This window comes from Grus americana, chromosome 2 (assembly GCF_028858705.1).
Source record: "Grus americana isolate bGruAme1 chromosome 2, bGruAme1.mat, whole genome shotgun sequence".
Lineage (NCBI taxonomy): Eukaryota > Metazoa > Chordata > Aves > Gruiformes > Gruidae > Grus > Grus americana.
This window is the reverse complement of record NC_072853.1, coordinates 65,907,968-65,927,710: the sequence shown is the minus strand read 5'-3', so window position 1 is coordinate 65,927,710 and position 19,743 is coordinate 65,907,968. Positions and strand designations below refer to the sequence as shown.

General features: G+C 46.4%; 1 protein-coding gene across 1 annotated transcript in view; it reads left to right on the top strand.

Annotated features, from left to right (window-relative positions):
• The first annotated feature begins 17,449 nt into the window (after positions 1-17,449).
• The window catches only part of RIPOR2 (RHO family interacting cell polarization regulator 2), a 72,789-nt gene continuing 70,495 nt past the window's right edge, over positions 17,450-19,743 (top strand). Inside the window, 1 exon segment of the mRNA XM_054816540.1 lies at positions 17,450-17,675. The gene's annotated coding sequence lies outside the window, so the exon portion shown is untranslated.

Genomic DNA, 19,743 nt, shown 5'->3' with positions numbered 1-19,743 from the left:
ATATGAACCTCTCTGCCCTTCATTTTCTTTATTACTGGTTTTAATAAGCCTTTACTTATGTAAAGTATTTCCTTTGCTTGTGAAAACTACCAGCAACAGATGATGCATGATGCAATTCAGCTGAATCAACTCATTCATTCCTCACTACAAGTAACACATGTTTTGCCCCTCTTTGTCATGTACAAAAAGAGCTTTCCCACCAAGACCAACTCAAAACTGCTTCACCCTAACACTGATGCTCTCCACCTTGCCCTGCACCTCCCAGCAGCTTGTGTCCCTGCTATACCTCATTCACAGTGCGGTATCAGATGCTCGCTAGCATGAGTGGCCAGCGACAAGCAGAGCTAAATGGGTGCCAAGCACAAGGGCTGTGGCAACACTTCAGCATCCAAAACCTCCCCTCCTGGCAGCAACGAGTATCAGGTGTGATTCGTTTTTCTCCTGCAAACCCAGCAGTGATGTCAGGGCAGGACAGTGTGGGAGGAGCCCCTGGCAGGACACGGAGAGGCGCTGGGGATGGGGAGAGGTGCTCGCGGGGTGCCAGGCAGTGCTGGGCTGGGGGACCGGGAGCAGCCGTGCCTTGATTTCAGCAAGAGGTCTGCTCACCCACAGGAATCATCCTCCTGCCCACCCAACTGGGGTCCCAGATCCAGTCACCCCACAGCGAGCCCAGCAGCCAGCCCATCACATCCACGAGTCCAGCTGTTTCTGCTCCATCGCTATTGTAAAGTTGAGGATATATATGAAACCGCAGCATTCATTTCACTTCAGAAAGGGGATGTTAGACTTAAAACCATAACTCTTTTTTGACATGTGAATATTTTTGTTTCCTGAATCAATCTTTGCTTATGTGCTATCCCTTCAACAAGTGACTGTCAACAAGGAATTCAGGGGAAAGGCTTGAGATTACAGTTAATAAAGGCTTCCTAAATATCTTGCTCAAGAAAAGGAAAAAATCCCTAATCAATTTATTTCATTTAAAATGTACATAAATTCAATATATTTGCTAAGAGGTAAATGTTGCATTGATGCTTGGTCTTAAATGGCAGCAGGAGAATGCTGGGTTAGACTTTAGGCAACCTTTTTTAAGGGTAGAGACCGTGGAGCAGTGGTACAGGCTGCTGGGAAAGGCTCACAGCCCCATCACCCGAGGTCTTAGGGAACAATTTAGCCAGCATCTGCCTGAAGTGGTCTTGCCTTGGGGCAGGAGAATGAACTTCTGCAGGTCTCTTCCAGCCCTATTTTAATTGTCTACGCTTCTAGATTTTTCCTCTGTACCTCTGTTCTTAACTGATGTCCCCCCGGTCGGTGTTGGGGGGCAGCCACCAACAGCTCCCAGCCTGGTGCTGAGGGGGGAGGTGGGTGCAGAATCACCATCTCTTGCTGGGGAGATGTGGCTGCTCTGCACCACGCATCTCAGGCTGGGAGCTTATCCCAGCCAGCACCGAGCGGTGCCTTCACCGCCTGGCTGGGCTGCTTTTATAATCAGGTATTTTTTATGCTAAAACATGAACACAAATACCAAACTGTTCTCCTTTTAAGTTATTCCATGAATAAGATGGCCAGCTTTTAGTGGCACTTTATTTTCTTTGGCTGCCAAAAATCCGCTGACAAGGAAAAGAGCTGAGGGTTTATTTTGTGACGAGAGGGCACATGATGTAGAACACACCCTGGGATTTGCATGAGGCGACTGAGCACATGCTGCAATAATTTGTAATTATTTTATTGTGTCATCTTTCAACATTTTTCCTGCTCTTTAAAGACTGACTTATTGTCAGGAGGGATAAAGTGTTTTCCATGAGGCAGAGGACGTGTTGTCAGACAGGGACCTCCTGGCAATTGCGTTACCAGAGATGACGCTCAGCCACAGTCAGGCTCTGTGCTGAAAGGACATTTTGCCAAGTAGCTTCAGCAAGAAATCTTTCTCTTCCATTCACTGCCACGGATTTGTCTGATGACTTTGATTAAACATTTTCCTGGTCTGTGTCCAAGTTTTCTCACCTCTCAAACATTCATGAGACTTACGTGGCTGCTGAGTATTTGCTGGTCAAATGGGCCCAACCAACTCCACACATGACCACAGTTTTCAGATTGCGTGGAAATTTTACCTGATGGTCATTTCTGCCTGTACCAGAAGCTGATTAACTTCACTGAGATGGTTTTGCAAGATACAAAATTTCCTATCAGAAAGTTACCAGGGATCTTCTCCGAGAAAGAGATTTTCAACTTCAGGTGAACTTTAACTTTCATTTAGGATTTCATCTCTTTCTGGCAAGAACTGGCTCTCTGAGGTCTCCTACCCAGCTGCTGGCTCTCAGCTGGGCAAGGGTCTTTTTATTTAGCTGATGCTACATGACTAGTTCTCCAAATTCCTTCCTTCCTTGTCCCCTTTTCCTTTCCTTTGGGGAAAATACAGCACAGATGTACCCATGGCTTAGTTGGGGTAGCCATGGGTCTTCCCCACTCTCCTTGTGTAGTCCTGTAACTCCACCACTTATCTACAAATTATAAATTGTCTTCTTGACAGCCATATTTCCAGCCCATAATTAGACCAAGTGATTGCATAGCCAGTACAAGCTGGTGTTTGGCTAATGAGAGTGCACTAACGTAAGAAGCTGCACTCACAGTTTTCCTCTGCTGGGATGCTCCACTTGCCCACGCACCTGCCAGAGCTGTCAGCAGCGCTCACAGCCCCCATCCGAGGTGCCGTCGCTCATAGGGCGTCATAGCCAGGGCATTAGCAAAGCTCTGACAAACTCCCAACCATGAGAGCAGGGCACAGTGATTTCATGGGATTTGTATTTGCTCTCCAGTATAGTGGATTTGTATTAGTTACCTGACTTTTTTTTTTAAAAGAAAATTTCTGTTTTGTATGCCTAGATAAGAGTATTAACTGTATACCAAAAAGATGTACAGCTCTGTATTTCCACCATGGGCATTTTGGAGGTCCTTTTTTTGTTATTGTTTGTTGGCATCCTCTTAAAGCATAGCAATAGAAAATTTGTCTTTGGAGCCCAATTCATGCCACCAAAGTCAAAAAACAACTCCCACTGTTTGAATAGCAGGAGAGGGAATTTGTACCAGTAAAGACGTGCTGAGAAACCTATAGCAATATATTTTTATTTCTCACATAGTTTGAACATTCACGGCTTTTAATAGGGCTGATCCCCAGGCTTCATTTCCCAATTACTCTGGGTTGATTAAAGCTACACATATCCCAGCTGTTTGTGCTTTCCTTCCTCCATTCCCACCATAACGAGAGCCATAATGGGAAAAGCTATTCCTCCATCCACCTTCAGTCTGTTGCTGACCACGAGGCTGTTTCCAACCTGGTAGTTGTAGATGCTCCAGTTTAGGGTGTGATGCTGTGGCTTTCCACGAGCTACTCTGGAAGTGGCTGAGATCAATGGAGCCATCATCCTTGCTCAACCTTTGGCAGCCTCTCCTGCTCCTCACTACCCTGGGCTGTGAGGCTTCACACGACAGCTGTCATGGCTGTCGCCACTGCTGGACTGTCCTGAAGAATGTCACTGGGACCTTGTCTAAAGCCTCAGGTCGAGGGATTTGACAGCTGCACTCTACACAGTGTCTGCAAGCACCAGGATGGGCTTGGGGCAAAAGCTAAGGATGGGAGACCAGGACTGCTTCCTCACCCTCAGAAAAACCCAGGAGGCTAGCACAAAAACAAAATGCTGACAACTGTGTGCATGGTGCGTTACTGTTGGTGGGACTAGCGTTTGCTCGAGCCTCAGTTTTGGTCTGCAGTGCTTTGTGTCTGATGGTTCCTTGGCCTGTCCACAGCTTGGGAGCACAGGAGAGCCCCTAACCCCAGTAGCCAGCACTGATTTTTGGTGCATTAGGCCATTAAAAGCAGGTCTTTCTGTGCAGCTTGGGATGCCCCCCTTGGAAGGTCCCTAGCCTCCAGGGGACAACTGAATAAAGCACATGTTATACTCCTGTACCAGCCCTTTCCTCAGCACTAAGATACTCAGCACAATAGCTGTGAAAGTAATATTTTAAGAAACAAAGTACAACAATTCATTAAAGGGAACATTATGAACATGATCAGAAGTGAAACCGTGCAAGCGAAGCAGAGGAAAGCTCTAGGCAAAAAAACCTACCATTGAGTCCTTGGCCCTGGGAATGCGTTTCTGCCTGGGGCAGGTGATGGTGGGGCTGTGGGATCTGGGCAGAGAGGGATGCGGAGCAGAGGGAGAGCCCAGGCCTGGGTGTTTTCTAGCCATGCTTCCAGCAGTACATCCAGATGGTGTGTAACACCTCCAGTGTCTCCGGGGCCACTGCAACTGATACTGGATCACCATGAATGCATCAGCCATCTGCAGGACTGTCTTCTGCCTAAGAGAGTTTCCATCTCCTGGCTTTTTGGGTCATGCCCATCTGACTGCTCCTCCCATCTTTGTGTCTTTGAGCTACTGTGCAGGTCCTGGTGGTGCTCTGAGCGTCACCATCTTTTTCATTCTTTATTCCACATCCAGACCAAATTCTCTGTACTGGCTGCAGGTACCTATACCCTCCTTGCTGAGGAATGCCAGTGCCATTATTACGATATGTCTTCCCCCCTGCGGTTCCTGAATGCCACCTGCATGCTGGCCTTCAGTAAGGGCTGGCTGTTTTTTCAAGTGGCTGGGGCTTGTGGTTTTTTGGTTTGGGGTCTTTTGTACTAAGGACAAGGTGAAACTGTAGGACTATAAAGAAACCAAAAGGACGTACACTTGTCTCCTTTTAAACCTGAATTAAACCTCTGACCACGTCACCTGGTCATTAAGGTCTGTACTTCTGTAACAGGCAGAAAGAAAACCCTGAGAGAGACCATTCCTGAACCAGGCAATTTTGAACTCTACATTGCCTATACCCAAATGTAATGTCTTCTAATATTTCACTTGGATTTGGGCAGCAGATAATAGACAGGAAAACAAACCAGGTCTTGAAGGTAAGTCTCAGATTAAATCTTTCATTTTACACTCTGTGCAGATTTTATCTCCTAAATATTTCATTTTATCCCTTAAATGCATACTTCATGGCTCTTCGTTTTGCAAGTGATGAGAACAGATCTAGTCTAGCAACTGTGTATCTTCTGAACAGATCATACTGTATGCTTGTGCTGGCAGTCATTGCTTCCTGGATGGAGGAAATGAAAGAAATCAAGTTTTTCACCATCTCGGTGATAAGAGAAATTCAATACCTTCATTGCCTACGCAAGCAGAGAGTTTAATCACATAGTACTAAAAGCAAATGAGTCTACCTCCAGATCTCCTACCACAGATTCATAACACCTCCCACATTCATCACATAGAATAATGAATAAGTAATGTATGAAAAAAGCCTCCTAGCTATGAGTGGCATCCTTATTACAGGAACACATAGCATTGACTGGGGAAATCTGAAGAAACTCACTGAAATGAGTTCTAAAATAGCTGCCATAAAAATTCACAGAAGGCTGGTATGAAATAGAGATGGCTTTTTCCCACCAGAAACATCACCAGGCTATTAGCTATGTGGAAAAAAAAAAGTTATTTTAACTATCATCACAGAAACAGCAGGAGTAAGAGCCAGCCGGTACTGCGAGAGCACCTCGGCTGCTGCTCCACTCCCGGTGGATTCGCTGGGCGATGGGTACGAGTTCACCCTGTTCCCGCAGCCGCTTCAGTCCTTGCTGCTGGGAAGCAACCTGGCTGCTGGCCCTCAGTCACGCAGTAGTTAGGCCTTCATTACTACATTTTAATTACAGCATTCTCAGCAAAGGAGAACCTCCCTGTCTCTAATTTCCACACCCTCTGGATAAAGTGGTGAGGGGATGCCAACCTTATGTGAAATCTTTCCGGCTTTAGCCTCAACGGTGGCACCTGGAGCCAGTGCGCCTGGCTTTTATTGGTATTTTTAGGTTGTGGCTTGGGGGCTACGCAGCCGTTGCAGCTTTCTTTTGCCTTTCTCAGCCCCTTAGATGACAAGTGGGTCTGGCCCTTGAACATACTGCTGGGGGCTGGTCTGGTGGGGCAGAGCGGAGGAAGGCTAGTGCAAGGAGATGCTGCCTGCGCAGAGGAAGGGCTGCCGCGTGGGCTGCCCATGTCAGCCCGCTGCTTGGCAGGGATTGCTAGGGATGACAAACAAAGTAACAGAGGGGACGTATTATAAAAGCCAGTTGCAAAGAAAACTACAGTAATGCACTGCTTAGGGTTAGTCGTTTATCTGCTGTTGCGTTTTGAGCAGTGAAGTTAATAAAGACAATAAATGCAGAGTAAAATTTAGTACAGGTGGTTTGTAAGTCATTCAGTCAGTATCCTATATACCTTTGTATGCAGAAAAGTACTCAAAGTAACTAGCTTTGTAGCACTTTTCTTGTTCACGAAGGTTATGTGTCTTCAGCAAATCTTTCCTCTTTTGTTGGTTCTGCTCTTAAACTAGCTATGCCATATAAGCATCTTCCTGACACAAGCTTAGCTGCCTTGCTGCTGTCTGCCACCCAAAGTGCTCGTGAAAAGGGTTTTTTGTCCCCAGCTAGAGTTACTGGAGTTACTTGTCCCAAGACCGAGTCCTTCATGAGCTTCTATTTGTATTTCACTAATTCATCAAAGGAATTATTTAGCTGTTCATAATACATGCAAAGTAGCAACAATATAATACATCAACCCTTCCTGCCTTAACACACTTTAAATACTCAATTTCCTAACTATTAGGTGGCTGTATATGAGAAGGGAGCGACACCACAAATGAGCAAAGAGCTCACTGCTCGTGGAAATGAGTGGGATGATCCTCTGGGCTGCTGCAATTTTGGCACTTGGAAGACCATTTCTAATCGCAAAATAAGAGGAAAGGACTGAAAAGAGATCTACTGCTTGGTGGAGCCTGTACATCTGTTACTGAGAAATAGCACAGAAAATTGCATTTGCTCCCAAATGGAGTAAGGATGCCACTGCATGGGGATCAGATCGTGTTTGCTGAGCCCCTTTCACAACAGTCTTTGGACTGAATCATCTCAGCTTTTTGCTTATAGACTGTTAGAATCCAAAAGGCTTTTTATGTCGTTCTGGTTAAAATAAAATCTTCTCCTTGCTGAAAATTAATTATTGAGCATTCTGCTGCTTTGTAATATATTTATTTGCTCTTAGGAACCTCTCTCTTTTAGAGCACAGAAAGCATCATCTTAAGCATAGCTCAGGCAAGAGAAGTGCCCAGCTCTACTTTGTGATGCCTTTCCTGCAAAAAGTTCAGGAGGTGATGCTCTCCACAGACAGTGCTAATATGCCCATTACCAAACCTTCTGAGCATTGGCTGTGAAACAGAAGATAACCCTCATGTTCAGGATGGGCTGCTACTCTTACACAAAGGGCTTTGCTCAAAGGGCTTTTCTCAAATCCAGGTTAAGTGAGCACTATGCAAGCCTGCAAGGAGCTGTATTCCATTTTCTGCCAAGGTTCATGGCTGGGCTCATGCCCAGGGCAAGTGCACCCTTCCAAGGGTGTGCCAGGCAATGTGGCTGGCACCTGCCATAGCTCTCTTATTTTCTTTTCTTGTCCCCAAAGGGACAAGGATGTGCAGTGGAGTGTTTTGTTTTGGTGACCTGTTTGCTTCTGGCTTGTGAGGGTTTTTTTAATGAACGTAATTATACTGCTGCGCGTGTGTTAGGAAAGGCCAGCTAATGAAAAGCAGTTTGGGCTGGTGACTGGGTCAAGGAAGTTCTCCAGCTCTTGCAGTAGTCCTCTCCACCAGCATGGCCCAGCCACTGAGCAACATGCATCTCTGTCTTGGATGATTTTGCTCCACTCGTTGAGCTGTAGAGCAAGCAACGGAGGGGTGAGAGCTCACTCGCAGTCAGGTCTGAAAGGCAAAGGCTGTCCTGCACAGCACAGCTTTGCTCTGCCTTCCCTGTTCTCAGAAAAAGGGGCTTGAGCAAGCAAGGGTTGCTCACTCTTGCTCAAGCTCACTAAGGCCAGGCAGAGTCACTTGGCTGTGGCTGAGGGTGAGACTGAGCTGAAGAAACAGGAGAACATGGGCTAAAAGCTCAGTGTATTGCTGTTCTGGTAGCTCCCGAGAGAGAGAAAAGCAATTAAGAAAGTAAAACCCGCAAATTCACAGGGCTGGGTCAATCCTTCTGTTGCTGTTATGCTGTTAACATATTTTGTGATCCTCCTACGCTGAGTTACTTTCTTCTTATACTTAACCTTGACCACTAAGGAAAAAAAAATTAAAATCTGGCAACTTCAAATTTGGTGATTCATTCCACAACTTATTGCATCTTCTAAAACGCAATCTACTCCAAAGGCTTAATTGCACGCTTATTGCCTGCCTCAAAAGTTTAGTTGTGGCCCTGAAAATGGAAACTGCCTTACTGAGGCACACTTACAGAGCTAGGCATGCAAGCGCAGCAGCGATGGATTGCTGACCTAACTGATAAAGTAACTGAGCATAGATGGGATTTCATTAAAACCTTCAAGACAAGACCGTTTGCCTTGCTTTAATCAATCACAAGTCCCCAGATTCAGTGAAGGGACAAGTGGGCTCTGTGGGAAGAGGTGTTTGGATGAGTTGAAGTTGTCCCAGCAGTGTCCCAGCCTTATGAAGCAAGGAGAGAAGAAAAAGAGTCAGGCTGTCAGTCACACAAGGCACTCGGAGGGCAAATCTCAATAAATGTGAAGAAATGAAGAGAAAAACTCCACAGAGATTTCAGTTTCCTAAGCCCTTGTGTAAGGAGGCTCACAGGTGTTTCCTTCCCACCTCCAGCTTCCCTGCCGCCCCCAACGACATCCTCCCTGCACAGCGATGCTTGTCTGCTCTGTTCAGCAGCTGTGGGTTGGAACACCAAACTTTTTGGGTGGAAATAACATTGCTTGGATGCTCAGAGAAAAACAACATCATCGTTTACTCTTAGAAAGGAAAACACAGCAAAAGCAAAGGGCTTGGATTCACTCGATTCTTTACTCAAGATGCAAGCCCTGACTACGAGCTCATGAGGGTAACCAGGTTTGGTTCATGGCCAGCTGCATAGGCCTGGTTGTGTTTCAGCTGGGGGGCTTTGCCTGCTCACCCTGCACACAGGAAGCGTGCAGCATTGGAGAAGATCACCCCACGTTTCCCACAGCAGCCTCCAGTTTTGCAAACAGCTTCCTAAGCGCTGCTGGCCACACCTGGAAACCCTAACATAAATTTGTCTGCCTAGCGTCTTTAGCCTCTTCTAAGTCTTAAATTTACTGGAAAACTTGCCAGCAAGATTCAGAGACCAGATTGAGATTAATTTAAAATTTGGCCGACGAAAGAAGGCTCAGACAGAGCCAGCGCTGCACTGAATATGTCACCAGCTGCCTTTCTTCTGCTCTGCTCCAAAAGACAGTCTATCTACTTCAAACGGGCAGCCTTCGCTTTCCACCTTTCTCAGATGTTTTTGAGCAACCTAGTTTCACTGGAGAGCAGTCCATGGGGGTTGGGGTTTTCTTACTTTGAAAATGTGAGACCTTCTGGGCATCAACTACCAGGAGAGCGCCAGTCACCAAAAGCAGGCAGTTTTGGACAGTTACCAAAGCTGCTGCGGAGGCAATTCTCCACGGGGAGGAGAAAGGTTCAGAAATAGTTCTCAGCCAGCTTGGTCTACACAGTGAAACCCTTGTGAAAAGGAAATGGTCTTCCTACGTGTCAGTTTTGACATCGCCATCCTGTTTCTTGCTTGTATTTCAGCATGCTAATTGCTTTGAAAGGTGGGGGGTAAAAGGTCTTATACTTAGATCTTCATGTAGGTGCTGTTGCTAAGATGCATGATGAAAAAAAAAAAATTAACCTTTTTGCTTTTGACTTTGTATTTTATCCCTATCCTGGCCAGCCTCTGCAGAGGAGCAGGGAGGAGGGGTACCATCTTTGTTCCCCACCAGCCCGGGGTCCAGCAGGAGAGCAGGGTGCTGTGGCAGGGGGCAGCCACATGGTGCGAGGAGAGCGGAGAGCTCCCTGGGGCTCTGCCTCACACTGCAGCGATGGCAAAGATCATAGAACCATGGAATGGTTTGGGTTGGAAAGGACCTTAAAGATCATCTAGTTCCAACCCCCCTGCCACTGGCAGGGACACCCTCCACTAGACCACATTGCCCACAGCCCCATCCAACCTGGCCTTGAACACTTCCAGGCAGGGGGTAGCCACAGCTTCTCTGGGCAACCTGTTCCAGTGCCTCACCACCCTCACAGTAAAGAATTTCTTCCTAACATCTAATCTAAATCTGCCCTCTTTCAGTTTAAACCCATTACCTCTTGTTCTATCACTCCATGCCCTTGTAAACAGTCCCTCTCCAGCTTTCCTGTAGGCCCCTTCAGGTACTGGAAGGCTGCTATAAGGTCTCCCTGGAGCCTTCTCTCCAGGCTGAACAACCCCAACTCTCTCAGCCTGTCTTCACAGGAGAGGTGCCCCAGCCCTCTCACCATCTTCGTGGCCTCCTCTGGACTCACTCCAGCAGCTCCATGTCTTTCTTATGTTGGGGCCCCAGAGCTGGATGCAGTACTCCAGGTGGGGTCTCATAAGAGCTGAGTAGAGGGGGAGAATCACCTCCCTCGACCTGCTGGTCGCACAAGATGAGCTGCCGTGTGCTGGGCAGCGCCTGCGGCTGCCCACCAAGCCAGCCCATGCCCAGGATCCTCCATCCCTGCCGCCCTCCCTGAGCAGTAGCATCTCTCTGCCTATCTCCAGAACTGGGTGGCGAGCATGAAGTCAAATTGAGATAGAATATACTCTTCCTCCCCTCCTCCCCCTAAACTTTTTTACAGGCTGTAGCACTCTCCATGCAGAGAGCATGAAGTAGGGCATGCAAGCGTGTCTTCCACAACAGCTGCTTTGTTGCTCGCTGTAGATGGCTACTTTGCTATCACCAATTTCTTGTCTCTTCTGCAATAGTGAAGCCTGTACCGAGGCTGTTAGATCAACCACAGCACCGTTCTGTACTAGAACAAAGAGTCTGCCCATGGGGATACGCTAGTTTGTTTCTGGTTTTCCTTTTGGCCAGCTTATGTTATTTTCTATCATCAGCCATGAATATTATTTCTGAACTGCATGCTGTGTAAAATACTAAAACTCATTAGTACTTATACTTCAGACTGAGCCATTTTTTGTTGACTTTGAGAAGATAACTCCATGGCCACCACTGTTTAGGAGAGCCTCTCACTAGCCTGAATACGTGTGTGTGTGGGATAGTCTCTACACAAGAGTTAAACTTGCTAGAAAAAGAAAATTCAGGAGATGCAAACAGGAAAAGAAGTAATTGCATGGAGTGCCACATTTTGCTGAAACTCTTGTAGCTATTTTTACTTTTCTGTGTTGTACGGCTTTCTCTGAAGTAGCGCTCTCAGCAAACAAGGCCAGGATGAAAGACAGGCTGATTAACAAAATCAAGGCTGCTGAAGAAACACTGATGCAGTGGGTGGTGATCTGTTCCTGAGCCAGCTAAGTATTAGTGCAGCAATGCAGCAGGAGGGAACAAAAATCCTCGCCGTGTACAGCCAGTGGAAGGATTTAGGTACATTTTATGACTGAAATTTGTTCAGGATACCATGGTCAACAGCAGCCAGTTTATGTACATTCATCATTCGAAGGTGGAAAAGCTGCTCTTTACTGCCCATCTTAAGCTACCGTGCCTTTGTGGGGTAGGGAATTGCAGATGAATGCAAATATTTGCAGGGATTTCCTCATTCTAAGATACTCTACAAATATTATCATTGTTTGTCCACCTAGCTGCTAGAATTTCTTCCTGAATGATATGGATGTGACTCTTCACTTCTTACTTGTGATGGGCACCAAATCCACGTCCTTTCTTTTGACCCTCTGGGCTTTGCAGGGGAGGGAGAAATTTTACTCTTCACTTAAAAGCAACCAAAACTACAAATGCCAAATTGGTCTGCTGTGGTCATTACACTGTTTCTGAGCTGCTAATCACTTCAACAAATTGCAAAAAGACACTGTGCTAAAAAAAAATTTTAAAAATAATTAATTAATCCTCTTTTCTGCCCTACTTTGTAGGAGTAAAAATGAAGCAATCCCTCCAGGAGAGCTATTACCAGCCCTGTACATATCCAGCCCCCACGCATGCCTTGTACTGCTTGCTCAAGGAGGAAGGCAAGCAGGGCGGGGATCCCTTGCGGTGAGATTTCCTTTACCGCAGGTTCCGTTCTCAGCTATGCTTTTATTCTAGGGCTTCAGAAAAAGGAGAAGTAAATCCTGCTGTTGCAATTATTCAGAGAACTCGATCCCAGAGTGGCACCGATGTACCAAGAGGTTGCAAATACAAAGCGGGAACACTTTTCAGAAAAATTTCTCAAAAAGCTATCTGAAAGCCAGAACAGAATAGGCCCATCTCAACCTAACAACCTTTTTGTCCCTAACCAAAAAGTTGTCCTCTGCTGTCCATGCAAAACAGGCACTATAAGAGAGCTTTTCCATCCTTTGGAGCCAACTGTTTGTTTGTTTTTCTAAAACCAAGGTGCTCCGGTTTTAATACAATCCCACTACTAACTGTGCCATGGTCACCTGCAGTGCATGGGTTGGAACAAGCAACTGGGGAAGGATCAAAAGCTTGAGTGTTGGCATTGCTGCTAAGTTTGGGCTTAAATGCTCAGATTCCCTGAGACCTTGGTACCAGGTGTGAGTGACACATGGCCTGGGAGAGAGCACCTAAGTCAGGACCAGTATCAGCAAAGCTTTCACAGAAACCAGACTGGGCTAGGAACCAAACCACCTCACTGGTGTCAGCAGCTTGTGGTGAAGCTGGTGTCACACCAGCTTTGCAGTTACCGGTGTGAGCTAGACTGAAGTGATGCCTTCCTACAAAACAGAGGAGGTTCAAGGTTTAGGGCTGTTCCAGCTCTTGCAAATATAGAGCCTTGCAGAGAAATCCCTGCCAGAGAGGACCCATGGTGTTTGAACCTTCTCTGTAACACAGTTTGGAAGCAAAGGCATGGCCTGAATTTCATACTTCTGCCTGGAACATTTTTTGCAGCAGCAATTTCTTATGTCCACCAGCCCCTACTAAGTGGTGCTCCGCAAGAGAGCTGCAGAATTGTGCTAAACAGCAATTTATAGCATTTTAGGGACTGATGAAAAGAAGGCATTGTGGGCGAGGGGGAAATGCTGAGACTTGACAGTTTCCTGCTGATGGAAGTGGCTAAATCAGACTGCCTTAGAGAAATGCACGCCTGCTCCTTTGGCAGCTGCCCCAGGCAGGGTCTGAGCCATCTCACGACTGACACTGCCCATCTTACCCACAGTTTGCAGGAATATGGGAGAATGTCTTCAAAAATCCCTTTGTCAGAGAAAAACCCCCACACTGTCTTGCAGAATGTCTGGGGTCAATGCTGTCAAGAGCCATCTCACAGCAGCAAAGTGAACACTGTGCTGGTTGGAGCTGGAAGAAGCAGAGAAGACTAAGGGAGAAGGCCAACTCCTAAACTCCTTCCAGTGGCTGGAGAAACTGGAAACATGGTGTACACAATCAAGAGCAGTAAAGGCCCCAAAACTGAATAGTCTATCAGTAGAATTAATGTAATGTGAAGCAGAATCATTCATCTACAGGCACCATTTGTTTGACAGTGTGACCTAGGAGTCTAAAATAAATGACCCAGGGCTTTCACTCCATTTCTAATAGTCTACCTAAAGGGAAAGAAAGGGAACTCATATCTTCATGGAAATATTACTGAAATATTGCTGTGAATCAACTTGCAATATACTTTGCCTGGGATGGAAGACATACAGCTGAACAATGAAATTAATTTCTTCTCTGCATTTCCTCCAACACCCAAGAAAATTACTATGGGGGAAAAATGTTTGATTAACAAATGCTATGGTAGAGAAAATTGGGAAGGTCTTGTGGCTTTGGCATAGGCATTAGAATACCATATAGACCTCTTTGGTCCATTTTAGAATTTGTTCAAGTTGGTAAAAAGATTATATAATTGATGTGTAACCTGTAGTAAGACATAAGGTTTTGATGCTTAGCAGGATTGAGTATATTTGTTGGTTATGCTGGGAATAGCATCAGCTACTTTGCATGTTATTATGGTATGCAGACTGCTCTTTAACAATTTATGGAAACAATCTGAAATACTTCTGAGAGAAACCCATGGGATTTAATCATCAAAGGATGAATAATCCATCATCTCTTCTTTGCTGATGACAATGACCTCACTGGATCACAGAGGAATAGGTGTGAAAATAGCTAAGAAGAAAGAATGAAGGCAAAAGCAACCAGACATGAAGACTTCTTACAGAAGGAGAAAGACAGTAGGGATACTTCAATTGGCTGAAACAGCAAAGATATTTCCATCCCAGTCAAGAGCCACTGGAATGTGCTGGACCCCTCAAGCAGTGGGATGACTTGGCACTCAGCTAAGTGTCACTGAGAAATAAATCTAACAAGTAGAAATCCAACATTACTCAATAGCTGCTCTAGCAAAATAGCATTGAGCCTAACCTCAAGAGATCCCCTACTCCCACTGCCCTTCCCTAAGGCAGAATCAACTATTCTTTTATTAATCCCAATAGCTACTTGTCTACTCTGTTCTTCAAAAGCTTTACGGATGCTTTGTAAGTTAAAGCAGTGCTCTGATTCACTCAGCACTGACTCACCCAAGCACTCGCTTTTGCTGCTTCACTGTCTTGACTGTTGTAAAGGTTTTTTTTCCTAACTTACTTCTTCCTAGTTTCTGCTAGTTTGCTACCTAATTTGCTTCCTAATTTGCTTCCTCCATTCTGCAGTCTAAGTCCGTGACTCCTTGTGCACCATAGAGGTGGAGAAGAAGGCTTGAAGACTGCTCTTATCTTCTGTATCCATCTTCTGTCCCTCACATTAAGTGGTTCTGGTTCCTCCTGTCTTTTTCTTAACTTCCTGTTTTCTAGCCCCCTGAGCAGTCTGGTCGCTCCCCTCAGGACTATCACCAAACGGCTTCTATCATCCTTGAACTGAGATGCCTGAAAGCTGTGTCCTGCCTTGGCAGAGCTGTTGCCAACCGCAACCACAGTGACCAAATTACTTCGTGTCTCTGCTTTTGATCACACCTGATGGCAAGTTGTCTGCTGTTTTCAGGTGTCATTGCTGAATCCTGTTTGGCTGTCTCCAGAGTCCTTTCTCAAGATGTGCTACTTGGGCAGCGATCCCTCAGCCTGCATTTATCAGGTTGATTATTCTTGCTTGAGCATAGTACTTCACAGTTTACTATCTTGCATTTATTTTTTTCCAGACCACTCCTCCAGTTTGTCAATATTAGCTTGAATTTTGATTCTGTCCTCCAGTGTACATAGACTCCTGGGCAGCCTGGTATCTGCAATTGTAACGAGTGTGATCATATCCATTCCATCATCTAGGATATTAAAGGATATATTGGATAATAGCAGATCCAAGGCTGAGCCCTACAAAATCACACTTGACCATTTTTTTCCCTTTTGATAATGAACCATGGGGAACTACTTACTGAATACAATTTTCAAGATTATATTCATTTTGTAGGGGTTTCATCAGGATGGTTTTCTTCCTCCCTTTGAACTGAAATAGTATTTCGCTGTGAGAAGGTAATGATTTACTTTCATAGGCTAAGCGATACTGGAATGAAAATTGGCTCTCTTAGCAGAAGAAGAAAGCCAAAGTCACCTTCGATGGGCCTGGTGGGATGTGCTAGGTGTTGGGGATTGCAGTGACACGCCTGAGTGGACACACATAGAACTCGCCTCTGGGCCATGCAGTGGGTTCACTGCTCACAACATGCAGGGAACATGAAGGGAGACGGTAGGGCACCAACAACATATGCGTCATTGTTCCTGCTCGCTGTGATGTGCATGTACGCTGGGGCATTGAGTACAAGGCTGTGCGCAGACCTCTCCCAAAGGCCCCAAACTGAGGTGTCCAAGATGGACACAGGCACCAGCTGGTCAAGGGGAAACAGCCTGCATTTCTTCAGCCACCATGGCTTTTGCATAGCTCAAGTGCATTGAGCTACATCCCATGCTGGCACCATAACCTCCTCGGCACAAGAGTGCAGTTTTACCAGAGGCCAGCTCATACACCCAGCTCGTCTCCACCATCTAATGCAGTACAGGGGTTCTCAGGAACCACTGTCCTCTCTACTGGGTGAACAGTTCCTGGACCCTGCCCTTTTTTCAGCTCTCCAAAATATACGGTGTGTGTTTTACAGCCTCCTGAAGATTTGCGTGCAGGGCTCCTAAGGTCTGTAAAGCTGTGTGGAGTGAGTCATGTCTTCTACTGTCCTGGCCTGCTGACTCTCCTCCTGGACAGTAAGAGGGAGAATTTCTCCCGAGTTTTCTCTGGAACTGAGTATCCCTATTTAAACAAAAAATGAGCTTAGTTGTGGGGGAAAAAAGTGCAAAACATTTCAAAAGTTGGCACAGCAAAAATTATACTAAACTCAGTCAATCACTGACACAGACTGTCTAAACATAATCTACGTCCCTGGAGTCCCTGTAACTTGCAAATGAGTTAACAACTATACGAGTTATTGTAACTCCATCCTTCAGGTTTCTGAGGAGGATGTTTAACCAGGAGAACTGAAACTGCAGCAATATCCAGAGCAAAACTTTTACAAGTACTTCTAATCCATGTGAACACTCCCTTTCCCAGACTGACCAGTAACTGCTATTAACCACCTTTTCCTACATCCTCCTTCATACTGTCTCCAGCTTTGGGTCATCTGCCCTTCCTTTATCTGGTTTTTTTTTTCTTCCTTGTTTTCCATCTAGGTTAATCCCCCAAATGCAATCTTCATCCCCAAAATAGCCCCAGAACAAAGCAGGGCACTAATTAACCCTCTGATACACAACTTTCTGCATCTTGGGAATCGTCCTTGTGCTGGAGCAGGAGGAGACCTGAATAGGGCAGAAGCTGTTTAAGACATCTCCCTTCAGCACCAGCACAGCGAGGCGGAAAGTGGTCAACTCGTCTTTCGTGCTGATTGTGGAGGTGTTGGTAATTTAAGGTAGGGATGAATTAAAACAACCCCATCCAACACTGCTAAATGACAGCTTTTTATGCTTCTTTTGCATTAAGAATGTCTTGGCTTGTAGTCCTGTATCTGAAGGTAAAACACCAGAACACTTGATTTTTCATCTGGGTCAGAAATTCTAATGAAGTAAGATGCAGGGGAAGAAGAGTAAGGCTGGGGTGATTTAAAGGAGCTCTTCTAAAAGCTGCCTCCTCTTGCTTGATCCACCCTTGTTTTTGAGATTTCCCCAATCTCCCCTGCTTTTTGTTGACAGGTTCTTACAGGATGGGCGGTGGCCTTTTCTGAGAGCATCATCAGATGTGGTTACATGAAAAACACACATGTGAGAGCTTTGCAGGGACAGCAAAATTGATTTTTTTTTTTTTGGTGTGGAGTGGGGCTTCATTAGCCAACAGGTGAAAAGAAAAGTTATCGTGTTTTGGAACAATTCAACAAGAACAAGATAAAAGTACTTCCTGGGGGTACAGAGGGACAAAAAAAGAGTTGAGATGCTACAAAATAAAGGGAGGAAGCCACTTCGTTAGGCTGGATGGCTGAGGTCAGTAAACAGCAGAGACACAGGCACGCAAACTGGCAGGGCAAAAATTATGCTGCCCCAAATGCAAAGATGGAGCAGGGAGAAGAGGAGCCTGGGCACCCATGCACGGTGGGCTTGTTTAGTCCACGTTAACTCATCCTGTCTCGAGGTAAAGAGCACCGCGGTCCCCTGGGGTACAGGTTTCTGGAGGAACGTTGCATGCTGCGAGCAATGTAGGTGAGGCTGCCGTCAAGGGATGATGTGGCAAACGGGAACAAATCAAAGCGACTCCTCTTTGTGTATCTGCAATGGAGGCTGAGTCATTACCATTCATCACCAGCCCGGCTGGTGTGTTCATTCTAGTGACAGTTGTTTTCAGGAGAGAGGACAGCTTTTGATGCCTTTTAATTCCTGAAAATAAAAGAAAAAAGGACTGTCAAGGTAACAGGCATCCGGAGAGGCTGACTGAAAACAGTGGGTAAGGAAATAACTTTAAGTCCCAGGGAAATGCAGCACAAAAGGGAGCTGCCACAATAACCAGGACAGCATGGCTTGCTCCTTCGTGTTTCTGAAGGAAGTGGTAAATGGCTAAAACTTCCCATGCTCACAAATGAACTCCAATTGCAGGACAACACGGGAAAGTTAGCATTTCTGTTGCAGGGTATTTTCCCCAGGTTTCTTCCTGCTAGGCTTTCTGTCTGTTTTGAGCCATTCACATCTGTATGCGTAGCATCGCTCATCTTGCAACTTATTCAAATCAAGCCCAGAAAACCTCCTCAGCAGGAACAGCGAAGCCTCTTCTGGCCCATGGTAGTCCTCAGAGACTGACGTGCTCCACAGCACCCTGGGGCAGATTAGCCACTGACCTTACAGGGGCTCAAGATTTATCTCATCCACCTCCTGCCGTTTCAAGGAAACGATACAGCAGCAGCTGCCCATTGCCTGGAGCGGCTCTTGCCGGGAAGTTTTAAGGCACGGTACACCCTGTGACTGCCTTTCCTTCAGCACTTCTCCTTTTCCTCACCCCCAGCAACTTTCTCATGTGTTGACACCACCAGGCTCTGCAAGCTCAGCAGTTTCCAGCTCTGACCCTGGCAGGCAGTGCCCAGAGAGGTGCCGTCCCCCTGCGTCGGCATCCCCTCCTTCCAGATCAATGCTTTTCCTCTGCAGCTTTCACGTCTCCATCTTGTTATTCCTCTTCTCACACCTCCATCCTTTTTCTCACTGATCACCCTCTTCTGCTGTTTCCCCTCATCACCTCACGATGATGTTTCTCTCTTTTTACCACTGTCTTCATCTACTCACCACCATGGCAGGAGAGCCTTACTGAGGCAGGGGGACACTCCCGTTGAGCACAACAGAGTGCGGCTAACACCTAATCAGAGATGGTCCTTGCCTGAAGAAATCACTTCAAATAAGCAGGGCAGGAAAAAGTGTGAGGTGGGGAAGACTAGAAAGGAGAAGTGACTTCCTCAACCCTGTCCAGCAGGGCCAGAAACAAGTCCTCTCTCTTACCCTTTGGGCCAAACCGTCATCTTTACTCCGCGGGGACTTAAACAAGTGTAATTTTAAAGCAAAGCAAAGCAAAGCACGAGAGGGGTCTCCTAGGAACAGAGCTCCTCAAGGATTCTTGCTGCTGTGGCAGAGGAACAACCAGGCAGCCAAGCCATACCACCCCACCAAAACCCAGAACTAGGAGGTTCTTGGCTTCGGCCACATCCACCTAGGAAAATGCAGCTTCCCAGCCCCAGCAAGGCAGCAGCCTCCCGGGCACGGGAGAGGCACGAGTTCCGTGGGATGCAGAGCCACCTTCCAGGGACCGGGAGGCACCTTACCCTGCGCCAGGGGAAGGCTGTGCTTGGGCTGGGAAGGAGATTTTCACCTTCCTACAATGCCCAAAGTGCTGCTACAGGATTTGCTACAGGAGCTAATGAACCCCAGCTCTAAGGCCTGGACTGGGGTTAGGTCAGGCGCTCCAAGTGGACCTGTCCTGTGTTCTGTCTTGTCTTCTCCATCTGGACTAGTTCAAGTTGTACACTGCCCAGGAGACCAGCTGTCTCAATTTTCAGCCCTGCAGAAACCCACTGCTAGAGCTTTAAAAAATAATTAGAGAGGAGCTCATTATATCTGCTTGTGACTCATCTACCGGAAGGTGTAGCAAACACCACTGCTGTGCTGGGAGTCTTGCTTTCAAGGGTGTGGCAACAAATGCAAGTACTAGGCTGAGTAATCAAAAC